We start from the raw sequence: 24,741 nt of genomic DNA, 5'->3' as shown, positions 1-24,741 counted from the left end.
CACAAAGAGCCTCGAACACCTCCAGTGTCACATTTCAAGACTTATAGAATAATTAGGAAACATCTGAGCTGGCAAAACTCTTCCTGGCTCACCCTGGCAAGCAGACCATCTTTGTTTTCTATTAGTGTGTGTTGTTGTCACAGTAACTGCCAGGCTCCAAATACAGGCCCAGGGTGTCATTTCCTCATGGACTTAGGCCGCCACACCGAAATAGCATTATGAACTCGGCAATGCCTCTTCCTTTCCTGCTGTGCTGTGGTCCTCAGTCAAAGAAGCAGGCCTTAAAATGAGTTACTTAAAACATAAGTATATTAAAGAGATATAAAGAAAAATAAGGTCCATTTATCCCTATTATTGTATCGCCTATGACTCATGTGTGTGTGTGGGAAAACCTTATTTTTGCAAAGATCTTTTAGATAAACAAGGCAAGTTGGCAGTAACTTGATTGCCTTGGTGATGTCAGCAGCCTACTGTTTTCAATCAAATTGTCCTTTGGCTTTAAATCTTTAGCAAATCATTTTTTAAAGAATGTATTTGGCCAACCCTGATATGTCCATTTCATGGCTTTCTTACACCTTTTCCTTACAAAGATAAGCAGCAGATAATTCATTTCTTCAAAGTAACTTGGGAAGATTGCAGTTACGTTTACTGCAAAAGCAAAAAAAGACTGTTTTCAAGTGTAGGCATATAAGGTCCTTGTCCAGTGAAGCAACAGTCATCATTTTCATCTGTATTTTCGTGAAGGAGATAGAGGCGACAGCGTTTAAGCAAGAAAGCAAAAACAGAAAAATCCCTGACCCTAAGGGCTCCATTAAAGTCAGATTACATGAGATAAATTCTGCATTCACTTTAAAAATTCTTTTTCAGTCTGTCTTTCACAGACCTCAGAAACACATAAATCACCCAACATTATGCACATTGACACCATTTCCCAAAAAGGAAAAGCAACACCTACTTTCCTTTGACTTTTCAGCGCTGCCGTGGCTTGAACTGGGCTCTTAGGGTCTGGAGTGCTGGTTTACGAGGGGTTTCTTCAGCTCTCTGCTGGGAGTTTCTCAAATTCTGCAATCTGCTGGGGTAACAGCCAGCTAGAGCTGCTCAGTTCACGTTTGACTTTTCTTATTCAAAGTTCTTCCACAATTTGCTGCCTGGCCTTTGAAATTAAACTGTCTGAGCTACTGCCACAGGGAAAGCTGTGTTCTGCCTGCAGCTTCTTCCCCCCTCTGATTAGCTGAGAGGAGGACTGACCATTTAAGGACAAAGAACATAATCCAATATATTTTCCTGAGGTTCCTATATTTTGGCCTAGAACCTTTATAATGTATTCTGTAAAGCCAGGAAAAGGTTTTTCCTTATTTTCTTTCCTTCCTTTCCTCTTTCTTTCTTTCTGCAACAAGGTTTTCATCTGAGAATGACAATGCTAAAACTCAGTTTGCCTTATCTTTTAGAAACTCATCCTTTCAATTGGGAAAAATAAAGCAAAATGGACAAGTTTAAACCATCACCACCCTGCAAAAAGTTTTTGTGACACTAATGCTACTAAGAAACTGCCCCGTTTACAAGGGTGCTTCATAAACGTATTTGCTAAATTAAATATACAGAGTAGTAAGCACCCCATAATATCCACACACATCTTTACAATATAACACTTTCTTTTTGTTTGCCTTGGGATATACTTTCTTGTCATGTTTAAGAAGAATGAATAGGATTAAGGGCAATGAATAGCAAGAATTCATTTCCATTTGGTAAGGTTGAAGCTAGCATGAGATGACCTTTTTTGGTCTTTTCATTTTTATCTGTTACTAGGTTAGTAAAACAAAACAAAACATCTAAGGGAAGAAATAAAGAATGATGAATTTAATAACGTATCCCTCCATGGAGGAGGAAGTCTCCGTTGCCATCCATTACCCGGTGTCGTCGTCTATAAGAGACACCCAGCACTGTGTGTAAACACACTTCATCTCCCAGTGCAAATATAGAAAGCGTAGAACAGTCTATGCTGCGGGGGATTTCTTAGCCTTTTTAGTAATGATTCTGTAAGACAGCAGACTGCTGAGTGATAAGGGAGGGTTTGAAACATAAATTCCTCACTAAATTATTGGCTGGCGTTCAAACTCTGTCTTCTCAGCGTACCCGGCAGCAAAGCATGCCCCAAACAGGATGCCAAACTGAAACAGTGCATTTTTCTGCCTTTCCTATGATCTATGAACCTGAGTTCACAGGCTATCCGTATGTAAGAATTTTGTGTGCAGCACATTAAAAATAAACAGATAATTACACTTAAGGTGTGGTAATAAAGAATAACAGCTTATATTTATTGAAAAGTCTACCAGGCAACTGTAAGTTTTATTAACTCATTTAATCTTTGAAACAACTCTAGGAGGAAGATAATATTATTATCCTCATTTTACAGATGAGGAAACTGAGGCACAGAGAATCATTTGCCCAGGGTCACAGTGGACTGGAATCCAGGCCATCTGGCTGCCTAAGCTAGAGCCTTTCCTGCCTCCTCCATGCTGAGGAATATGTCCTTGTTTCATGTCTTCAACTCAGATTTAAGGAAACAAAATGTATTTTATTAGCTTACCTTTTATTCTGTTGCTACATACATTAAAAATAATTAATGTACAAACAAATTTATACTGCAGGCTTTTAGAGGCCATTTTTCTAACAAGTTGTTACCAGTCTTTTCTTCTTGAACTTTTCTGCTAAAATAGAGCTCAACCTAAGCTGCTCCGACACGCCCCGTGACGCTGCTTTTCTAAACCCCACATGCTTAGAGAAATAAGATGAGACAGATGAGTGAAGATGCGGATGAAACAAGCTCTGTAAAACCCTCTTTCTTAGGTCACCTCTTTTATGAAAAAATGCTCATCTTCCAAAAAAGAAAAACATAATTAGCATTAGTTGAGAATATGTGTTTTACTACAAAGTTTCACTTCTAAAGAATAAGTAAAAATTATAACCAAAGGGGAACCATTGTTAAACGAATATATTAAATATTTCACAAATTTAATTGGGAAAATCCCATAGTGCTTCTTGCTGAACACCCGTTTGGAAGAGTAATTTCAACCTCCTTGGCCATCTTAAAACATAAAGAAAATGCTTTTCTTTAGAGAAACAGAAAAAATTGCTTCCAAATCCTGATTCCTGCTTCCCCTCACACTGTAGGTCTACAGATTTTGTGAGTGATTAAAAATAAAACTAAGTGTTTCTTTTTTTAAAATATTTGGGAGAAAAGAAAAATAAAGGATCCTAACATGATATTTAAATATTTTAATGTTCAAGGCCAGATTCAAATCCACAGTGGCCCACAAATAGAAAGAGCTGTGATTTAAACGAATAGTACCAAAGGCAACCAGGAGGAGACTCTGACACCAAAAGACGATGCCAGTCTGTGCGTTACACTGTCTATAGGTCAAGGTGCGTACTGAGGACGTGCATGCATATAGGCAGCCTTTACACAGTCCCTTTTCCACTTCCTTCTCGAGAGGGACATCATCTCCACAATCAGGTACATGAGTACAGATAGTTACAGTTACTTGAAATTTTTCTGTGCATAGTAAAACTGTGAAGACTTCCCCTGAGAAATTTTTGAGATAAAAAGCTATTAACCACACTTAACAGCTGCTTTTCTTGATTTTATACTTATCTATATTTTCTTACATACTTGTTATCAGAAATCTAGAGCCAAGGGCCAGCCCCGTGGCTGAGTGGTTAAGTTCACACACTCTGCTTCAGCAGCCCAGGACTTGCTGCTTCAGATCCTGGGTGCAGACCTACACACCGCTCATCAAGCCATGCTGTGGCATCACCCCACATAGAAGAACGAGAAGGACTTATAATTAGCATACACAACTATGTACTGGAGCTTTGGGGAATGAAAAAAAGAGGAAGATTGACAACAGATGTTAGCTCAGGGCCAATCTTAAAAAAACAAAAAGAAAAGAAAGAAATTCTAGAGCCAAAACTGTTAATAGAACATCTACAATGTGCATGGGGTTGAAAAGCTCCAAAGTCAAGTGATTCTTAAGACCATGCTTTTCAGCTGATCACCTTCATAAAATTGTTCTGAACTGGAAGAAGCAAACCCTGCTCCGAAGTACCCTATTCTAACGGAGCACCAAACTGTCGAAACTAAGAAGGAATCACTTCTCAAAGGTATGGTCCAGGAAATCATTGCGAAAGTGGCAGAACTGTTCTGGGTTTTAAAGAGCGGAAGGGGGAGGAAAGGTGTTCCAGGCAGGGGAATGGAACTGGCAGAGGTGGACCACTAAAATATGCACCGTGCATGTGTTTGGAGAATGGCCCAAAATCTGAAGTATCTGAAGCAGAGGGACACTTGTTGAGCAGTGGGAGCTGAGACTGGAAAAGTTAAGTACGTGCCAGATGATAGAAGGTTTTCAAAGTACTCAGGGTAGCTGTTTGGCAGCAACCAGGAGTCCAGGAAGATAACTGAAGAGTAGAGAGAGCAGCATAGCAATGCTTTAGGAAAGTTCACCCCATGCTTATGGGCAAGATGGTTTGGATGGCAATGAGGGGTGGGAAGGGAGCAGCATTGTTACAGTCCAGACTGAAGTAAAGGGCACAGGCCTTCGTGTGGTGGGAGATACGGCAATGGAACCTAACAACTCTTCCGGTGAAGGAGAAAGGGAAGACTCCAAAATAACATGGAAACGCAAACTTGAGTGAACGAGAGAACAGAACCTGCGTGGTTTGTGGAGCGTTTGATTGTTTGTACACTGGAGGAAAGCACACGGTCTAACCTGAGCTATTTTTGATTCTCAAGGGTAAACTTAATATCTATGAAGACAGTGATACTCACAAATCAATTCATCAGGAAACACAGCTCTAGCTCAGGGCCAGATGCTATAGTCAGTTATCTATACACTGTTCCACTGACTCCAAAAGAAATCACATGCCTAGAACTAGTAGTTGGCTTTGGCCTTACGCGTACGTTTATAAGCCAACAATGCGACCCTTCCTAAGATAAAAACAAGAAAAATGTAAAGCATTTAGTTCTGACTTTTCAAACTCTTTCAAGACAAAGATACTTCATCTCCACTAAGGCACCAGGAGTTTCCTTCTGTGATACCAAGGTTTCCAGAGTGCATTTTGCACTGTTTCTTGTATACATTCATTATATACGATTAGCTTAACTTACTTACAAAACATAATACATACTGAAATGTATGTACTATTTCATTTTCCTTAACATACAATATATAAGCATTAATTAGTTTTTCTTAAAATAAGAACATTCACTGAAAGGGTTGATACATTCCTATCTGTCAATAAACAATTTATTCAAAACTGGCCTTGGGTAAATTCTTTCCTTAGGCTGACAAAATAGACTCAAAATTCCTTTTAAAACGTGCATCTGTATCTTCTTTGATATTACCCTTAGATTAGAATATTCATTCGAATGATCATGTTCATTTACAGGAACAAACTTCCTATGCAATCCAACTCAACCTCAGACACCAGGTGTCAATACCAACCACCTCACCAACATACAGCGATAACGTTTGTCAGATTCACCGTGAAATTCGACACTCTAGGCAATTCTGATACAATTGTACGGTAACTCATGGAAAGGGAAACAATATACTAACTGATGAAAGGGGGATTTCCCTCACACTATGGTAACATACTCATACACTTACATTAAACATTAAATGCAACTCAAGAAAGGATTTTTTCTAATAAATTCAATTTTAGTTTTAAAAATCAGAATCTGTTTTATCTATACACAAGCAATTATTCAATTTATTTAAAAAAAAACACAAAATAACATTCCCCTGAATAGTTCATACTCAGTAACCACAAAAGTGGTGATTTACTACCAAGCATACTTTGTGCCTAGTTAGAAGCATTCGGGGTGATATGCACCAAGGTCAGAACCAGCACAAGGTGTACCCGTGTAATTAGAGAATCAGGCAGAAGGAGAAGCGATAGCAGCAGGAAGTCACAAGCACAAACACCAAGCAGGACTTCCCTCTCACTGACCACACAAGCTGCTCAGCTAGTTTCAATACATGAAAGTTATTTTGCTTCTAGGAAAATATCCCTTCCATTGGTTGGCCACCCTAATCGTGGAAGGAGCTGTGAAGTTGTCCTTTGTCATGTTTCTGTTACCTGCCAAAGAATGATAACTTGGCAGAAATATTTTGACAGCTATTAAAGCATCATAACAATCTTTGTGTTTAAAAAAGAATACATATACTTCTGAGAAAGAGATCATGTTTCTGATTCTCTAAAAATAATCCACAATGATTATCATAATTTCTAACTGTGTTATCACATAATGCAACAGTAAAGAAGCCAAGGAAACAGACAACACAATCAGAGAGAACTCTCTTCTCGTGGAAGCAGAAATTTCTGAAGAGAATAAGTAGCTGTTTATTTGGCTCTTACCTGGCAGCAGCTCCTTTAGGCAAGGGTATGTCCTTTATGGAGGTAGCTTATCCTTTGAAGAACCCAGTGGCTTGTCCCACAGCCCAAGAGAGACTGGAGTCCTGGAAAACTAGCCAGCCCAAAAGAATACAGAGGAAAAAGCTTTTCCCACTTTCTTTCCTAGGACTAGCCAATAGCTGAAGTCATGCAGGAAACGGAGTAGAGAGAAGGGGAAAGCAGCTTCTTCTCCCCGAAATCCTGATCAGCAGAAATTGGAGGCTGTCGTATGCCTCCCACCCAGACTTTTGTTTAAAAGTTTTTTCAACTGTTGCTAGGTGTTGTTGGGTTCTGAGATTAGGTTTCTGTCTTCTGCCCCCTTCACAACACTGTCAGAGCAATGACTTTGTTGAGGAGCCGAGCTCGCGTGTGCTATATTTAACCAGTGTTCTCAGCAAGTCAAGCCTGTCAACAGCTGAGAAGTTTGGAGTCGGTTTCACTCGGTTCCTCGGCAGCTGGTTATCAGTGGATATAGCTCTGCTCACTCTGTAAAAGATTGTGGGAAACCGGCAGACCCTTTTAAGAACTGCTCATTACACAAAGGTAATTATTACTTGAGGCTCTTAAATTCAGATTGTGATTTGGGACTTAGGTTTCAAAATCTGAAAAGAAACAGCAGCAGTTGTCTTGAACAGAGCAATTTACCAATGCAGTATTCTTCTCAATTAAGCTTTCTCGGATAAATAAATTTTCTTAAATAAAAAAGGCTTTTAAAAGTATATCACAACTGTTGGGAAAATTCACAGCGGGAGATCATTTCCCGACAGTTTTTTATGTTAACGTCACATTTATAGCTCGATGACGGACCCAGTCATATCAGACTTGACCAGTTTATATACCTGAATGTTACTAAAATAAGGTTACCATAAAGGACTGTCTGTAACACCATGCTTTTGAAAAGAGTCAGGTTAAGAAGGAAAATCTTAGCATTCTTACTCAGGTCATTCATTCAAAGTGAGAAATGGAGAACACTCCAGGAAAGTCAGGACTGGAGACGCCTCTGGTTGTTGACAGCCTTGCCTCGTCGTTAACCCTCCAGTCTCCAAAACTAGGGGAGGGCACTTTCACCCCAAACTCCAACAGGAAAAATGTCTCTAGATATTTGATTTGCTTTATTCTATATCATAAAATAGTATGAATCTGCTAAAGTTAAGACTCATAAAAAAAAATTGTGTTTAACTAGTTCTTGGGACTGTCTTACTAACTACATATGTGAAATTAACAGTAAGAGGAACTGAGAGGTGAAGTAGGAAGGGAGACACACACATTATTGGTTAACACAGTAGAAAATTGCCCTGACAAAAATCTCGCCAATATCATTATAAAGGTTGCCCCCACTTCCTAAGATCAACTCACCAGTTTTAAGATACCCTTTTTTGACATGCAAACTGAAGTCGGAGCAAGGAGACACGTAAAGGCACGAGTTTGTAAGCATTCTATACGTGCGGGAAGTGGCTTATGTGCAGGATAGCCTTAACTGCTCTCTGGAAAGGCTACCACTCTTCACAAGGGGTGTATGTATGTGTGCGTGTCCTTCCTTTTAAAGAAATGACCCTCACCTCCAAGGTTAGCTGACCCCCACACCTCAATCTGTCAGAAAAACATCTCAGTTCTTCCCATCCCAGCCTCCATGCTAACAGTATTCATCCTCTCCTCTTAATTTATTTACAAGTGTTCGCATATGAAATTGCATTTTTTCAGATTCTTAGTCTTCCTGGGTCTGCGCCAACCTTGATTTAAAAAAAAAAGGACTTCTTTTAAGATGAAAGGGTTCTTATGTGAAATTAACTGACTCTTCTAGAACACTAATGGACCTTTCAGAAACAATCTATTCACAGTCCCTAAACAGCGGGTTTTGAGAAGAGGTGGAAGTGTGTGACTGGGCTATGAGATAGTTCAGAATCACCAAGAGAACTTTTTAAAAAATCACAAAGGGGTGGGGTATGGGGAGATTATTGTCTGAAAAATGCACACACCCCACACACATATCCCACATGCAACAGCCCCAGGTTGAAAATAGCTTCACTAGAGAGGACTCCAGGAATGTATCATTTCACCCCTACTCAGAGCTGGCTTCATAGACATCTCTGATCCAAAATGAAGCAGAGAAGCTTGGAGCCAAAGCCAAGATAACTGAGGGGAGATAACCCGCTTTGCCTTTATGGGCCTAGATAATTCCATTGAGAGGGTGATAGCTATTTCTTCCCTAACTGTCCAGACAATTAAAGTTTTCAATGTTGTTTTGTTTTGTTTAATGAAAACCTAGTTCCCCCACCACTGTTTTCTTTAACCCTTGGATTAGCTGTTCCTTGTTGCTATTTGTTTATTTTAAGCAATGTGGTAACAAGCAACAGGATACAGAGTATTTCATATAATTAGGTACTGTTGCTACCTTCGAATTATGTTCTTTAATTATATTAGGCATCTGTGCTTGTCTGACAATACTCCGTAGTGATCAGTCTGCCTCTGTCTCTCTGCCTTTGTCTCTCCGTCTCTATCTCTCTCTCTCACACACACACACACATTCTCTCTCTCTCTAAAGTGAATTTATTTTTGAAGGCTTCCCCGCCCCCTCACCCCGGGGGAATGATTATTCAGACAAGAGCACTTCCTACATAATCCACAGAGGAAGTAGTGCCATTAAGAACTATTAGAAATTTATGTTTTGTATACAGTCAACAAGGAACTGATTTTTCAACACGTATTGTTAATATATTACTGTTCAGCTGCATCCTTTTCCCACAGTCTTAAGTGTGAGTATTCTGAGAACCTCTGATAAACTTACCAGTAAAGCTGAATTTCCCAACTTCAAGGATGAGTCATGATGAAACTTTTCAATAAGAAGACAGATTAACACTATCAGTGAGAAAAAAGCAAGTGAATTCAGCAAGAGAGTTGGCACATTATCTCTATATCCATTTCTGAAACCAAAGTTTACCATATTGTTCATATTTCAACAGGCATAGTGATTTTTTTAAAGTCAAGAAAATAAGTTATTTAATATACCAGTGAAGAGAAAAATAGACATTTGATTCCAAATGATGTTCGGGGCAGGGGCCGGGGTTGGGGGTGGGGGTGTATGCAGGGAGTTGACAGCCTGGTCCCAAGACGGATGTAAGCTCCCAGGTGGCAGAGAGTGCTTCCTGTTTGTTCCTTAGTGAATACTCAGGCAGCAGAGAAGGGTCAATAATTAGGAACGATTGAAGGAGCAAATGAACATAGAAAAGACTAAAGAAAAGATGAAGAAAACTTTAGAGCATATTCTCTGTAAACTTAGAGAAAATGCTTCCAGGCTCTCTGGACAGAGTTGGGTCATTATTAGCTGCATATTAAAAGTTATAGAAAGAAATTCTTAGATTGGGAATTAATTATTTTGAATTTTGTTAAAATTTCAAAGGAAAGTAGTAGATTTCAAGATAATAATAAAAATACCTATGCAACACTTAGTATACGCCAGGCAGAGTTCTCAGGGCCTGACGTACACTAACCCACTTAATTCTTACAATAAGCCAGTGAGGTAGGCGTTATTATCATCACCCATTTAACAGGCAAGAAAACTGAAGCACAGCAATCTTAAACTAACTTGACCTAGGCCACATGCTAGTAGGCAGCAGAACAAGAATTTGAACCAGGGAATTTGGTTCCAAGAATTTTTGTTCTTAACCGCTTAACTGCATCGTACATTTAATAGTCACGGTAGCCTGTTCTTAGCAATCACTGAGGGTCAAAACTTATAGACTTTGCTATACCTGAATATACATGCTTCTGGCGCCCCCCCCCCCCAAAAAAAATACACTTAAAATTCCACGGCTTTGAGGCAGACAAAAAAAAGTGGCATAATTTCCTGATCAGCATAGTAAAAGAAAAACTCATTGGAATTGAAGTCCTGTTGAACACCAGAGAAGAGAAAATTGGTCTGAAAAGAAGATAATTGCTTTGAGGAAAAAAAGTGTATTTTTAAGCAAAGGATATGAGTTACTCGGTATTCCCTCTAAAACAAACAGTGCGTGATGTTTTAGATGAAAGAGTTCACTGCTTAATGAAATTCTAAAATTACATTCTAAAAATATAGTTTTGGTCTATGAGTTGATAAGCAATTTAAAAATGTTCATGAGCTATGCATTCACAATCAAAACTCCTCAAAGATGTAAGCAGCAACGAGAAAAAACAAAAAACAACTGGGGGCGGAGGGGATCATTATATATTAACCAGCTCTTGGGTATAAAATGATATTGTGTTAACTTAGAGAGTCAGGTTTTAGAATTTAAAAATACCTGCATTTCCTATTAATCTAGCTGTGCTTCTATTTAGGTTTTACAAAACTTTTTAAAAAATAGTGCTCATACTTTGTAATATCTACACATATTCATAATAAAATAACTAATTTGTCCTGTTTACAAATAAGACACTTTGTCACACCTACATTTATTTATAAAATATTCAATTAAATTATTTATTTTCCCAACAGCTTCAGAGAAAAGAGAGCCAAGACTAGGTTTTCAAAAACTTATAGGATAATAATATTTTTGCATTTACTTGAGAAAAGTAAGCATGTACATGCATGTGTCAGACATTAAAATTCCCACTTCCTTGTGTATGTGCTTGAAAGCAGGTTAACAGAACTTGAAAGTTCCTACAGGACCCTGCTGAGCTTGAGGACGACAGCGCCCTGCGTTTCCATCGGGTCAGATTACAGTCTCTTGAGTGTTTTCCTCCTTCTTTTCCTATTCCAGAGTCATGCCTAATCCTGCTCAGTACTCTAATTCCTAGTTGCAATGGATGACTTTTAACAAGTGTTTAAAAGGGGATGAGACAGCTACTATCCAAGAAATAAACAGAGAATTGGAAAACCAGTGACTGGGCACAGAGCCATACAGGATAATGCACTTTTCTCCACAAAGCTTATGGGTTTGTGTATACACACTATATAGATAATTACAGTTAACTCTGCAAAATGGGCTGCCTTGAAAGCACAGTGGTTAAGATCTCTGATTCTGGAGTCAGGCAAAGCTAATTTGAATTCAGACTCCTTTACTTATTACCTGTGTGAACTTAGCAAATTACTTTATTTCACCTAAGCCTCCTTCACCTCAAAGATTAGTCAAAGAACTTAGGACTATTCATAGTAGCCAAACACTGGAAACTGTCTCTGAGTGCTTTCTACGGTTGAATGGGCACACTGAGGTACAGTTAGACAATGTCATGCTCCTCAGCAATGACAGTGAACCATCTACAGCTACCTGTCACAATGCGGATAAATCTCTCAAACAAGAAATGTTAAACGAAAGAAGCCAGACCCACAACAGTACACTGTATGCTTCCAGACATAAGATGCTCAAAACCAGACAAATCTAATCGATGGTTCTGGAAGTCAGGAGAGCAGTTACTGCTGGGAGGTGGGCACGTGGCTGGAAATGGGCACGAGCGAGGCTTCTGTGGCGCTGGCGATGCTGTGTTTCCTGCTAGTTATACCACTGTGTTCAATTTGAAAAACTTCATCAGCTGTACTCTTATGATTTATGTATTTTTATGTCTTTATAATTTAGTAAAAAGTTAAAAAATTAAAAATAATTTTAAATATATAATGCTTCAGAATCCTTACCTTCTGAAATACTTACAAATGAAATAAGATGATATCTGGGATTTACTTGGAAACAATCCACTGCAAGGAGAGGAAGAGAAGTGGGTGGCGGGATAATGAAACAGGGTTGGCCGTGAGCAGACAGTTCCTGAGGCCGGGTAATGGGTAATCGTTAGGCCACTCCCTCTACGTTCAGACAGGCTTTTAGTTTTCTACAATAATGTATCTTCAAAATAGTGCTTACTATCTGGCACATAAGTAGACGCTCAATAAATATTAGTTATTAATTTAAATACTAATATTATTATGACTGTCATCTTAAAATATCTATAGGAACTGAACTCTTTGGATCCAACTGAGTCTTTACATGGAAGTCACGTAGAATTTCATTGACGTCATGAGGTAATTAAGAAAACAATTAGATTTATAATATTAACACAGACTATTAGCAACTGAGATCAAAAGTTCAACAAGAAAAAAAGTGAGGAAACTAGAAAGGCCTGCCTGAGGCAAATTAGTCCTAAAACCACAGGGGAAACAGCCTGCATTCATGCTTTCATCACCGTATTGTTCTACCCATCTGATAATGAAAGGAGGAAATATCGGGAAAGCAAGACGTTTGGGTGGTAAAGCTGGACGCCAGCAGAGGTGGTTAGTAACACGGAGGTAAAACACTCAGGGCGAGAAAAGCTCAGAAATATGCAAATCCGTATTCATTTGACAGCCGAGCAGGCCATCATAGGCTTCATGTTTGCATTCTTTGCTTCTTTTATCTGAAAATGAGATAATAATCCACCTCCTGGGAGAGCTGGAACAAGTAACCAGGGAAGGAAAGTGTTTTGAAAGGATGAAATATCTAAAAACCTTGTACCTCCAAGACTCCTTCTGATCACCTACCCTACGAGGTGAGTAACCAGGCGATGAAATCAGGAAAGAAGTTCTTCAAAAGGCCTAGTGCTAAATAAATATAATATAGTATAATGAACGTAGGAATTGGAATCATTAGGTAGAGGGAGAAAATAAAAAAGTAAATGAGAATTACAAAGCAGTAATTTTTTTTTAACAAACTGACCTCTATAAGGTAATTACAAATTCCTTGTTGACCCTTTAGCCATTAAAAATAAGAATACAGAAGAATATTAAATTATTTCATGAATTGGAAAGAAATTTAGTGAAAGTTAAGTGAAAACAGCAGGTAATAAAGCTAATAAATTATTGTATTATCTCATCAGGTGATAGATGTATAAAGATAAATAGAAAGAGATATCCCCTCCCATACCACGCATATAAATTTCTACAGAAACACATAAATGCACACATATATGTGTATATTTATACCTAAAATACATAAATCATAATAATTACAACCGTTGGCTTCCCCTATGTTTTTAAAATTTTTTAATTGACATTTTGTTTTCACAGTAGGAAAATAAGATTATTTAAAATCCTTTTTCACGGGAGTGGTTTTCCAATATTTTGCTGGGGTGGAGACTTGAAAAGCTGTGCTTGGAATGACTTGCCTTTCTTCTTACTATTCAGGATGTCAATGAATTTGCCTCAAGATACTGTAATAATTAAACAAATGAACACAGCTGAATTTTGTCTGGGGTGGGTATGGCATTCAGTTTCATTAGTTGAATTCCTTTTAATATTTGCTCACAGGAAAAAGAAAAAGGTTGTCTTTTTATGATTCTTCAAAATGAGCTATAGTTGCTTTGATTTCCATGCTTTTTCTACTCTTTTATCCTTACAAATGTTTTAATTCTTTATAACATTACATCACTGCAATTGCGTCTGTAAATTTCTGCTGTGACATTTTCCCTCTCAGCCACAGACTGTGTTTGGGTTCTGCCTAGAAATTCTGCTGGAGCCAGGAGAAAGCCTTGTCACCTTCAGGGCTTACCTGAGGGAAGGTCCAGCCATTGTCCTGCTGCGGACTTTAAGCGATAGGGGACAGAGAAACACTTTGCACTTCTCCAGCAATATCTGAAACATGACATCACTATCTGAATATGGCTTATGGTAGAAAGGGCCTTGGGAAAAAGGAGACTTTGCTGACGTCAACTAGTGAGACAATTTTTAAAAATAATTTAATCCCTCTCAGCCTAGTTCCTCAATTGTCAAGTGGAGATAGTGGCATTTAATCTACACACCCCACCACCACTCTGCACCCTCCACCACCACCACCACACTGCTGGTCCCAGTACATAAGACAAGGGGAAGCAGCGCCCCAGAGTGGGAACGGAGGGTGAGAGGGAAGAGGAGGCATGGCGCTGCTGGCCTCGCCACCGTCCATTTTCATTATCTAAAGTTATTTTCATTGCCTAAAATTATTTTATTTACCTAAAATGTGTTACTTGTTATAAGCTTTGTTTCTAACACAGACACCTTTTTTACAAAACATAACTTATTGCTTAGGTTTTTATAGATAATTCTAAACTATTAAAAACACTATAGAATATATAAAAATAGGAAAGCAGACATTTTTTTTCAAAAGTTACTGATTAAATTAGTTGTAGCCTTGCTAAAGGAAAAAAAATGTTAAACTCCAAGACCAAATTTTGCTCCTTTATGCCAAGAAATAGTATTTTAATCTTCTGTGTGTGCGCGTGCTTAGAAGTTCCGTCATCTGTAAAGCAGGTGCATTCGAATGTAAATCTGCTCGACAGCATTTGTCAGAAAATGAGTACATGCATTGTGGAAGCAATGGACTTAAGCCACACACCAAAACTATAAACCTCCAGATGTTTTCAGATTATAAATAAGTAGAGGAGAATGAGAGGACAGGCTCTGAGGAGAGAGTTGACAGCTAGTGGTGACAGGAGCATAGCTCATCCCAGTGCTAGTTCAGACCTGCAAACAAGAAGCTGGTCCAACACTACACCAGTTTCCTCAGGAAAACGTGAATCCTATGTGTGCCTTTGTGGGATTCCATCAGAATTTGCTGTAGAATTTATGTAATAAACAAATGAGGAGCCCTTGCTCTGTGTAAGGCACCGTAAAGCCATGGGTCTCAATTGAGAGCATTTTTGGCCCCCAGGGGACACTGGGACATTGGCAATGTCTACAGACAGTTTTGGTCATCACAACTGAGGATTGCTACTGGAATCCAGTGGGTAGAAGCCAGGGACACAGCTAAATATCCTACAGTGCACAGGACGGCTGCCCAGAACAAAGAATTATCCAGCCAAAGTGTCAACAGTGCTGAGGCTGAAAACCCCTGCACACACTGGAAGACTAAAAACCAACACTACAGGGGCCGGCCCCATGCACAGCGGTTAAGTTCACACGTTCCGCTTTGGCAGCCTGGGGTTCGCTGGTTCGGATCCCGGGTACGGACTTACATACTGCTTGTCAAGCCATGCTGTGGGAGGCATCCCACATATAAAGTAGAGGAAGATGGGCATGGATGTTAGCTCAGGGCCAGTCTTCCTCAGCAAAAAGAGGAGGACTGGCAGCAGATGTTAGCTCAGGACTAATCTTCCTCAAAAACAAAATAAAAACTAACACTATAGACAAAACTGCTCGCAAGAACCTCATAAGCAGATACACAGAAAAAAGGGCAAAGCAAGAAGAGATAGGAAATATACAGAGGAAAAATTAGTTATAGCTTCAGGCATCAGGGAAAACTTCGAAAAATAATACGGTAAATATCCGTCTTAACGTTCCTGAAATAACTAAATTTAAAGGTGCTACTTTTTATAATTCTTTTTTATATGAATAAATATAGATTAAACACCAAATACTTATAGAAAACATCCTCTATTTCTGAAACCATGTTAAATTTCCTGGGAAGACAAAGCTGAGTAAAACAGAGTCACTGTTCTCTGGAACTCAGAGCAGTTATATCCCCAATTCCACATTTACATTGTCGAGATTCATTCCTTTGAATATGTCATGAGCACCAACTATGTACCAAATGCTGTGTATGGCACAGGACTCAAACAGGCAAGTCTCCTGCCCTTGTAGTGCACACTGTCCCTTGGGGAAGAGAGACAAAAATCAAACCAACAAATATGTGATTTCCATGTGAACTTCCGTTTCCAAAAAGATTGGACTATAGTCTAAAAATCTTGAAAATCTCCTCACCACGAAACCTCTAGAAATGCTAGCTAAAATATCACAAACATTCTTTTTGAAACCTAGCTGAGCATGCAAGAGACTATAGGAAACCTCTCAGGGCCTAAAACAAAGAGGGAACTGAAACCCCGAGCAGCGAGTGTGGCCTGACAGTGCGGTCTGCGGGCTCCGGGGGGGGCTTAGCCTCAGGAACCAATAGGTTTTAATGGCCCAGTAGGAATATGATATGAAGCCTCAGCTCCCCGAGGTTAGGTTCTGGAACTCAGACCCCTGAACAAAACTAGGACCCTTGGACTTAGGGAAAAAAACACCAAAAAAACAACAAATCACAGGCATAGGAAAATAAGAAGAAAGTTTATCCATCTTGGCCTAACTCTGGATGAGGGAAAAAATAGCCAACGCTGAGAATTCATCACCACGCACCAGGTTTCAATAGGTTTAATAAACAAATGTACGCCACTCCAGATGTGTGAGAATCCCAATCTAAGATGTGAATATAAGACCCAGAGATTGGTAATCCCCAAAGAATACCCAACAGAAACAAATGTTTATCCACACATTCCCTCTCTTGTAACCATGTCTCTTCATGGCTTGTCATGAAGCATTAGCCAGCATCATCCCGCTCCAGCTTGCCTTGCTTCCAATCCTTGCTCCTTTCTCTTAGCCTCACCGCCCTGGGATTCCACCTAGCAAGTAAAGCTCAGTCCATAATCCTTGTCTCAGGTTCTGCTTTTCAGGTAACCTGAGCTAAGTTAGGGGCTCTTGGAAGAGAAGTTCTATCTGAGGAGCTGCAGCTCTAAACCAAGACCTGCAGAAAAGAAGGCTATGCTAACTACAGAGGAGAGGAGTGATCAGAAGGAGCGAAGAGCATGGCCAAGGGCTCTGATGTGGAACAGAGCGCAGAACCTCAAGAAACATAAAGAAGGTAAAGGCAGAGCATGGGAAAGTGGAGTTTGGAAGCTATGTAAGAGCCCACACATGCAGAAGAGGCCTCAGACCCGGATCTGGTCCACAGCTCTATGTAGGTTTGCTTCAATTAGTTGCCAAAAGTTGAAAATAAGGTGATATCACATCATAATTTCTGGACTTTCAAAAAATTCAAAAAATATGTCAGCAGTGGGCCTGCATTCTTACACGGCAACAGTCAGCTAGAGCTACCCCACTGAGATAAGGCCTGTGACCGCATGTCCACCACTGTCCCAGCCCAGCCTGTTTCACTCATTTCTGTTGCTGATTGGACCTCTGTGGGAGTCTGAATTTATCCCTCTTAACTTAGGACTTGATAGGTTACGGGTTTTTTAGGTTGGATTTTATTTGAAGACGAGGATAGCCCTTGCAGTATTTTAAGCAAGGGAATGCTGTGATCTGACTTCTATATACTCCATTCACTACCTAAAGAAAACCTAGATTGGGAAGGACCAAGAATGGAGAAGAGGCTGCAAACGAGGAGACCATTACAGGGCCCTGAGTGAAAGGCTGCTGTGGCTGGAATAGAGTGGCAGCCATGGAAATAGAGAGCAGTAACTGGGTTTAAAGTGTGTTTTGGAAGCAGAAAGTACAATATTTGCTGATAGATTCAATATTGAATGTGAGGGAGAATTAAAAATGACTTGTATTATATAATGAAGGACTTGAGGCTTCTATTGTCAACAGCTGAAGGGACCACATTATTGATAATCCTTGGCACATGGAGAAGTTAATATGAGCGTGAGGGGTCCAGAAAGGAACGCTAATGCCCTTAAGGAGCTTGAATCCTATCGGTAGAGATAGGAGTGGTGCAAATATACATGCTTATAAGTTATCCAACTTATAAAATAGACAATTCTGTCAAGATTAATAATGACAGACAACATTCATTGCAGGATACTATATACCCAGTATATGCACCCTATTTAATTCTCACAGTACCACCTAGAGTTAAGCATTATTATCTACCCCATTTTACACACGAAAAAATAAAAACTTAGAGAAGTTAAGTGACTAGTGCAAGACCATATTGCTGGTAACTGGTGGAGCTGGGATCTGGGCCCAGACACGGACTCCACTGGCCGTTTGTTTAATCAGTACACTGGACTGCTTTTATACACATTGAGTGAGTCACAAATTCACCTGCTTCCTGAAACTTAGACATGCAAAGAAAAATAGAACTCCTTTAACTTGACAGAAATTGCTCTGAGCTTCCTCACAAACTTCCATCAGCTGGTTAGAGAGGAGGGAATTAATTAAACTTTCCTCAAGACTGTTTAATAGTTAGCTCCAGCCAGTAATTGAAACAGCCTCTTTAGGTAATGTTCTGACGAGTCTAGAAAAGAAATGCAGATTTCTCAGCCTTCCACCATATCCATGAGTACCAGCACACACATGTGTACGCTTACACACCTCTGCTCTCCAAGATGGTATCCGGATGTGTGGACAGAGAACCTTTGGAGGTCCTCAGTCTTAGGCGTGACGTCCAGGCCCACCTGGTTGCTGCTTGCCCTGCTGGCATTCATGACTAAACTGTTTTGTTGGACTCATCCTTGATCTGGTCTCCTAGCCGACTAAAAACTTGGTAGCATTCCCTGGTTAATGGAGCTCCAGCTCAGCTCTCAGCAGTGCTGTAGAGTTCCCCACAGCTGTGACATTTCCTACATCCAGTCATCTGGCCCAACAGGACACATCCTGCCTCTGCTTCAGAAACACTCCCATCTCAGTAGGCTTCATGGCTAGGCTGACAAGAAAATTTATCACCCAAATCGAGACACTTGCGAGAGTGACAGGTGTACTATAATGATACTGGAACAACTTGGGTGAAGTAGGACATAGGGCAGGCCCAGTGGCTCTCAACTTAGCTGATTTGCAAGTCTCTTTTTCAGAAATTTTGAAAATTCCTGGGTCTTATTCTTGCTATATGGGATGGGGGAGAGGTTCAGGGAAACTAAACTTTAAGAGTTCTGCCTAGCCACATTGCACAGTCAAGTTCGGTCTGTTGTGGTTGAGCCCCAGATGAGTCTAGGTTAGCCCAAAATGCCATCTCTTTCAGATCCTAAATGGAAAGAGATTTTCTAGACTTTCCCTTTGGTAAATAAAATCAAAGCAACAGGAGACTGGAGGAAAAAACAAAAAACCTCACAACGCCACAAGTTTTGCTTTTCAACTCTATGGTCTTGTTAACGAGGTCGAATGCGTGCCCTCTTATTCTGGACCTCTAAGCCTCAAGACTCTGACGCAGAACACTGCGAACGAAAAATGATTTAAGGGAGAAGGTGGAAATAAAACGCTTTGGTTTAATACTTGCAAAATAAAAGAACTAACATACAGAAGGCTGTTCATTCTCAGCCATGTTTTGCATATAGTGAGAGAAGTATTTAATGTCATTCAAAATTAAGATTTTTAACACAAACTTGGCAAAGTGAATAAACAAATGCCTTTTAAGATTCTCTGCCAGAATCACTAGATCTTCAGAGGTCAACATTCAGCCGATTTTAGATCTAAGACCCTGTTCTGAATATTCTATTGTTCTGTACTTTTATCTTTGAATGGCCAAAAAGTATCACATATCAGGTTTCCACTTAGGGCTGTGCTTACTTATTGAAGTGTCTCAAACCTAAACTGCAAGTCTTAATGTTTTAGAGCGGCATTAAATGGTTTTCCTGTATTGAGAAGGGATTATCGAGAGGCCCCCAAAGCTTGTGATGTTTCACAAGGGCATTCGAATGGGTTCTCAGTTCTGTTTATTCTATTTAGTGCCAGGCAGTGGCAACAATTGTTCCTCATGTATATTGTGACTTAGGCTGATTTTGAATATGTTAACTAAAAAAATTTCTTTCTACCAACGTGCAAGTTTGCAAACATAAGCAGATAAGGACACAAATGCTGAGTAATCAGGACCAAACACAAAGAGGCCAAGTGGAGTTTTCTAGAAAAGGTTTATAATGCCTTTGTGATTAATAAACCTAAGGAAAACATCTGAAGCTTCTCTGAAATGTTAAGAATGAACTATCGGAGAACAACTGTGCTTCAAAGAGTAGCAAAGTATGTGAGGCAGGGTCTCACTGCGGGCAAACGGAATCCTACACCCCAAGAAATTCTTTAGAAAGGAGTAGAATGTTGAGTTCCACAAATTTTGAAGAATTTCTTTCAACTCATCAACTCAAGCTACTCCCTCCAGACGCTAAGTCCCTGGATTTCCAAGGTAACTTCTTGGGAATTTGTGTTGCAGGACTGAATAGTCCCAGAAATCCACTTCCATGTTGCATATCCAGGTTAGACTGGATTTAACAAAGGAAACTGGATAGTTCTGTAAAATATCTTTAGATGCTTCATATGAATGACAAGAGGCATAAGAAGCCAAGTAACAGAAGAGACATTCTGCTTTACAAATTCTGTCATCATCAGTACACACTCATTTTGTACCAAAAGTGAGTAAGCCATGTTCCTTGGAATAAAAAGTCATAAATTTGTCCTTCGCTTCAAGAAATTTCATCTAGTTGATGTGATAGATATATAATTAGAATACACACAATGACAATTAAAATGACACAAAATAGGATTAGGATAAGGAATTATAAATATTCTTCTTGAATGCAAGAGTTTGTGAAAAAGAGAAACTCTTTTTGGAAGGGTCAGGGTAAATCAAAGATGCAAATAGATGAATATTAGACAAACAGTACACTGCATACCTTCAGTGGAGATTAGCCAGTTCTCAAATACTCACGATTATAAGGGCAGAAATTGTGTAGGTGATCGAAATAAATCTATGCTATCCTTAAGTTTGATGTAGTCAAATTTCAAAAATCCCACACTTTCAAACATCACACATCAATTCCTCTAAACCACAAGGTCTAAATCAGAGTTTTATCAATCACTTGACTAAAACTTATGTCAAGCTGTTACAACATGGTACAGTGTGCAAGCTGTCGCTGCTAGGAGAAAGAGCCTAGTGACCATTAGAATGGCAAGTAGGGGGTCTCTCACTGAACCATGTTTGCGGGAACCGGCCTATGACTTTAGAAGCACTCTCCAGCAGTTCCCCACATCTCATATCTGACAAAAAGTCACATATTCGGGGGCTGGCCCCGTGGCCGAGTGGTTAAGTTCGCGCGCTCCGCTGCAGGCGGCCCAGTGTTTCGTTGGTTCGAATCCTGGGCGTGGACATGGCACTGCTCATGAAACCACGCTGAGGCAGCGTCCCACATGCCACAACTAGAAGGACCCACAACGAAGAATATACAACTATGTACTGGGGGGCTTTGGGGAGAAAAAGGAAAAAATAAAATCTTTAAAAAAAAAAAAAAGTCACATATTTGTCCTCTCTAGCAACCGAAGGCCCCACCCCACTTCCACTCCTCTCTTGAGCTCCCAACAGCCCCACCCAGAAGCCAAGGTCAAGAATCTGCTTTTCCCATGGTGCCCCTATGCAACCTCCCTTCTACTCCCACCCTCCAGCTCCATCTCCTTCTCTATCCAAAGGAGCAAATAGTAGACAGAGAGCCTTGCTGCGGGCCACGTGTGCACCAGATAGCTGTATGGTGGTTGATGGCAAAAGACCTCTTTCTCTATCCCTGCTCTAGGAACCTGCTCAGACTTGACATTGAGATTCAAATAGTACTGACTGCGCAGCCATCTGCTCAGGTCAGTAAAGAAAAGCAGCAGACCCAAGGGACGGTGGACCATCCCTCTGCAAGGAACCGACAGCAGAGGCCCCCAACCCTGGGCCCTAGCACTTTTGAAGATCCCTACCTACCATCTGGGCTGCTTAGATTCAGGAAAAGCAGCATTTTCTTAAAATATAGTTAGAGATCGTATATTATTTCTCACATCTCTGAGAACAGAATCCCTCGTGTAATATATCGGCATGCTGTGGACTTACAGACATTCTACTTTCTCAAATTGTTATTATGAAGGTACGATGTATGGAACTGTGGGACTCTCTGTAGTGACCTTCACTCATTCCCACTTCAATTTTTTTCAATGAAGCGGTAGAAGTCATTCAATCGGAGGTAGAAGAGAGGCAAAAAAAAAAAAAAAGATTAGTTAAGCCTCAGTTGAATATACATTACCGAAAAATCAAGACATTCAAGTAAACAAATGTGCAAAAATATGAGGGAGCAGGAATGGTTCTAGGTAAGTACACAGTTGGGTGAAGAGAGACGAGGTGAAATCTGAGCCCTTGTCATTAGTAGTAAATCGCCCTGTGATGGGATTTCAGTGGATGATATCAGACAGGCTGACAGGTTCAGACCCTGTCCTCTTTCTGTGATGAGTGAGATTGACAAGAAGCTAAATCAAGCCCAAAATAAATACTATACTACAAAGATATGGTAGTGTTGGTTGTCCTCAAAACCCATTCTCCCGTTTCCCATAATAATTGAGTTACCTGATTACCAGTTACCTGATTACCCAGCCAGCCAGTATTTCCCAAACTCCCTTGCGGTTTGGCCTTGTGACTAAGTTCCCTCCACACGAGCAGGAATGTTGCGTGCCGCATCTGGCTGTGAACCTAAGACAATGGTAACACATTCCTCTCCACTCCTTTCCCCTTCCCACTGGCTGAAACCTAAACACGGCACATTCTAGTTTGATTATGTAAACAGAGACATTACCCTTGTAGACCATGGAGCAACAACATAGAAGGAACCTGAATCCCTGAATCTGAGTCCCACAGATCCATCCCACTGAACTCTGGACTGTTACATGAAAAGAAACATCTCATTCTTCCAACCACTGTATTTTGGGGTCTCTCTTTTATAGCAGCTTAGCCTTACACTGACTCATCCAGAAGTGACAGTATGTTATAGGATTCAATAACAATGTCTTGTAATATGAGGTCAATTTAATTTTTTATTTTAGTAGCTATCTTTTATTGGATCCTGCGCTAACATGGTCCTAGAGTAGAAGACATGTTGGTGCCCATTTCACATTCCTTGGACTTTTCACTGTGCTCTGGTGAAATTCCAGCTGCCAGGATCTGCACCTCCACGCCTCAGTGCTCTTCCTCCAGCTCTGGAGGTGGAAACCAAAGTGCTAAGGAACTCTCATCCTTCTAGCAGCCCTCAAACGGGGACCTCCCAGGAGCCGGTATCTTAGTCTCCCAGCTCCCTCGCCCTTTGCTGGAACAATTCTAAGGCATGGCTATGTATGTTCTCCCAGAGTTTCGCTACAGAATCAAGTTCCAGGTACCCATCAGGGTGGCTGGCTTACCCGTGTTCTCTTTACTGACTGCCTCCCTGTCACTCGATCTCTTCCTCCACTTCCCTACCATATTCTCTGAACTTCCCAAATAAACTAATTTCACTCAAATCCATGCCTTGGGGTCTGCTTCTGGGAGAACCCAAATTAAGATAGCCAATTACTTGATATTCACCATCTCAGCCAAAACAGTTCTCCAACGTAGCCCTGTTATTAGATAGTATTATGCTATTTTTATAGATGAAGAAATACAGTTTCTGAGAGGTAAGTAACTTGACCAAGGTCAGTGTCAGAACTATAATTAAAACCCAGGACTATCTCACCCAGAAGTTTCTGTAACTTCTAAAATGCTAGACTCCACCAGAAGTGGAAGTTTTCCAGTTTTTTGTTGCCGCAACTTCTAGAAGATGATGACGTGGGAAGTTTTATGATTGGAGGATAGAATTTAGGGAACTTAGACAAAAATAGGTTCTACATCAGCCTATAATCTTCTGTGTTAAAACACTTCTGGTAACACTTTTTATTAACCAGACAGTTTTAGCTGTTTAGGGAAAAAAAGGCAGTTTTTAGGTTACTTGCTAACAAATTTATTTAACACTTTTTAAATTAGTCAAATTCTGACTAGAGCTAATTCTGTTGAATAAATCTGCTTCTTAAGGTGGTCTACATGTATCCTTTCTGATAGCAACCTAGCGCTATTCACTGCCCTGCCGAGACCGGCGTGGGGAAGAGGACAGCACCAGTGAGTACACCTCAAGGCACAAAGAATTCATAGGGCTTAGGGCTCAATAATTTTTATACTTGAACAAAGAATTCAATCTCTCTACCTATGGAATTAATAGAATTTTGGCTTTAGAATTTCAGAAGCCTGGGACCGGCCCGTGGCCAAGTGGTTAAGTTCGTGCGCTCCGTTGCAGAGGCCCAGGGTTCAGATCCTGGGCGCGGACATGGCACCGCTCGTCAGGCCACGTTGAGGCAGCGTCCCACATCCCACAACTGGAAGGACCCACAACTAAGATATACAACTATGTACACGGGGGTTTGGGGAGATAAAGCAGAAAAAAAAAAAAAGAAGATTGGCAACAGTTGTTAGCTCAGGTGCCAATCATTAAAAAAAAAAAAAAGGATTTCAGAAGCCAGTCAACAAATAAAATTTAAAGATATTTTATGAGACAAAGTGACCTTTCCTATGCTTTTCCTAATGCAAGTACTCATCAGACTAATTCTATATAAAGCAGGCATACAGGGAGGATAGTCAAAATTGGAGGAAACAGTTTCTTTACCTTGAGTTGGATTAGCAATTTAATCCATGTATTCTTTTAGATTTTAAATTAATAGTCTGCCAGGAAAAGTGCTACAAAGTTGTCACACACAGGCAATACACCAGATTAACATAATGTTGTAAATAGCGTGGAAATATCACAGGATCTTAGAGAACAAAGCTTTCAGTTCATTCT

At 40.1% G+C, this 24,741-nt stretch overlaps 1 protein-coding gene across 4 annotated transcripts in view; it reads right to left on the bottom strand.

The window, feature by feature from the left end:
• FILIP1 (filamin A interacting protein 1) overlaps nt 1-6,769 on the bottom strand; it is a 193,039-nt gene extending 186,270 nt beyond the window's left edge. For 3 of the 4 annotated variants that reach the window (XM_046676377.1, XM_046676381.1, XM_046676379.1), the window contains exon 1: nt 6,418-6,769. The gene's annotated coding sequence lies outside the window, so the exon portion shown is untranslated. Of the gene's footprint in view, nt 1-955; nt 1,132-6,417 lie in introns of those variants that run through there. The other variant, XM_046676380.1, reaches the window with a different exon arrangement.
• Between the last annotated feature and the right edge of the window lie 17,972 nt (nt 6,770-24,741).

The sequence above is a fragment of the Equus quagga genome, chromosome 11 (genome assembly GCF_021613505.1).
Source record: "Equus quagga isolate Etosha38 chromosome 11, UCLA_HA_Equagga_1.0, whole genome shotgun sequence".
Taxonomy (NCBI): domain Eukaryota; kingdom Metazoa; phylum Chordata; class Mammalia; order Perissodactyla; family Equidae; genus Equus; species Equus quagga.
Note: the sequence above shows the minus strand (reverse complement) of the source record. Positions and strands in the feature narration are given on the sequence as shown.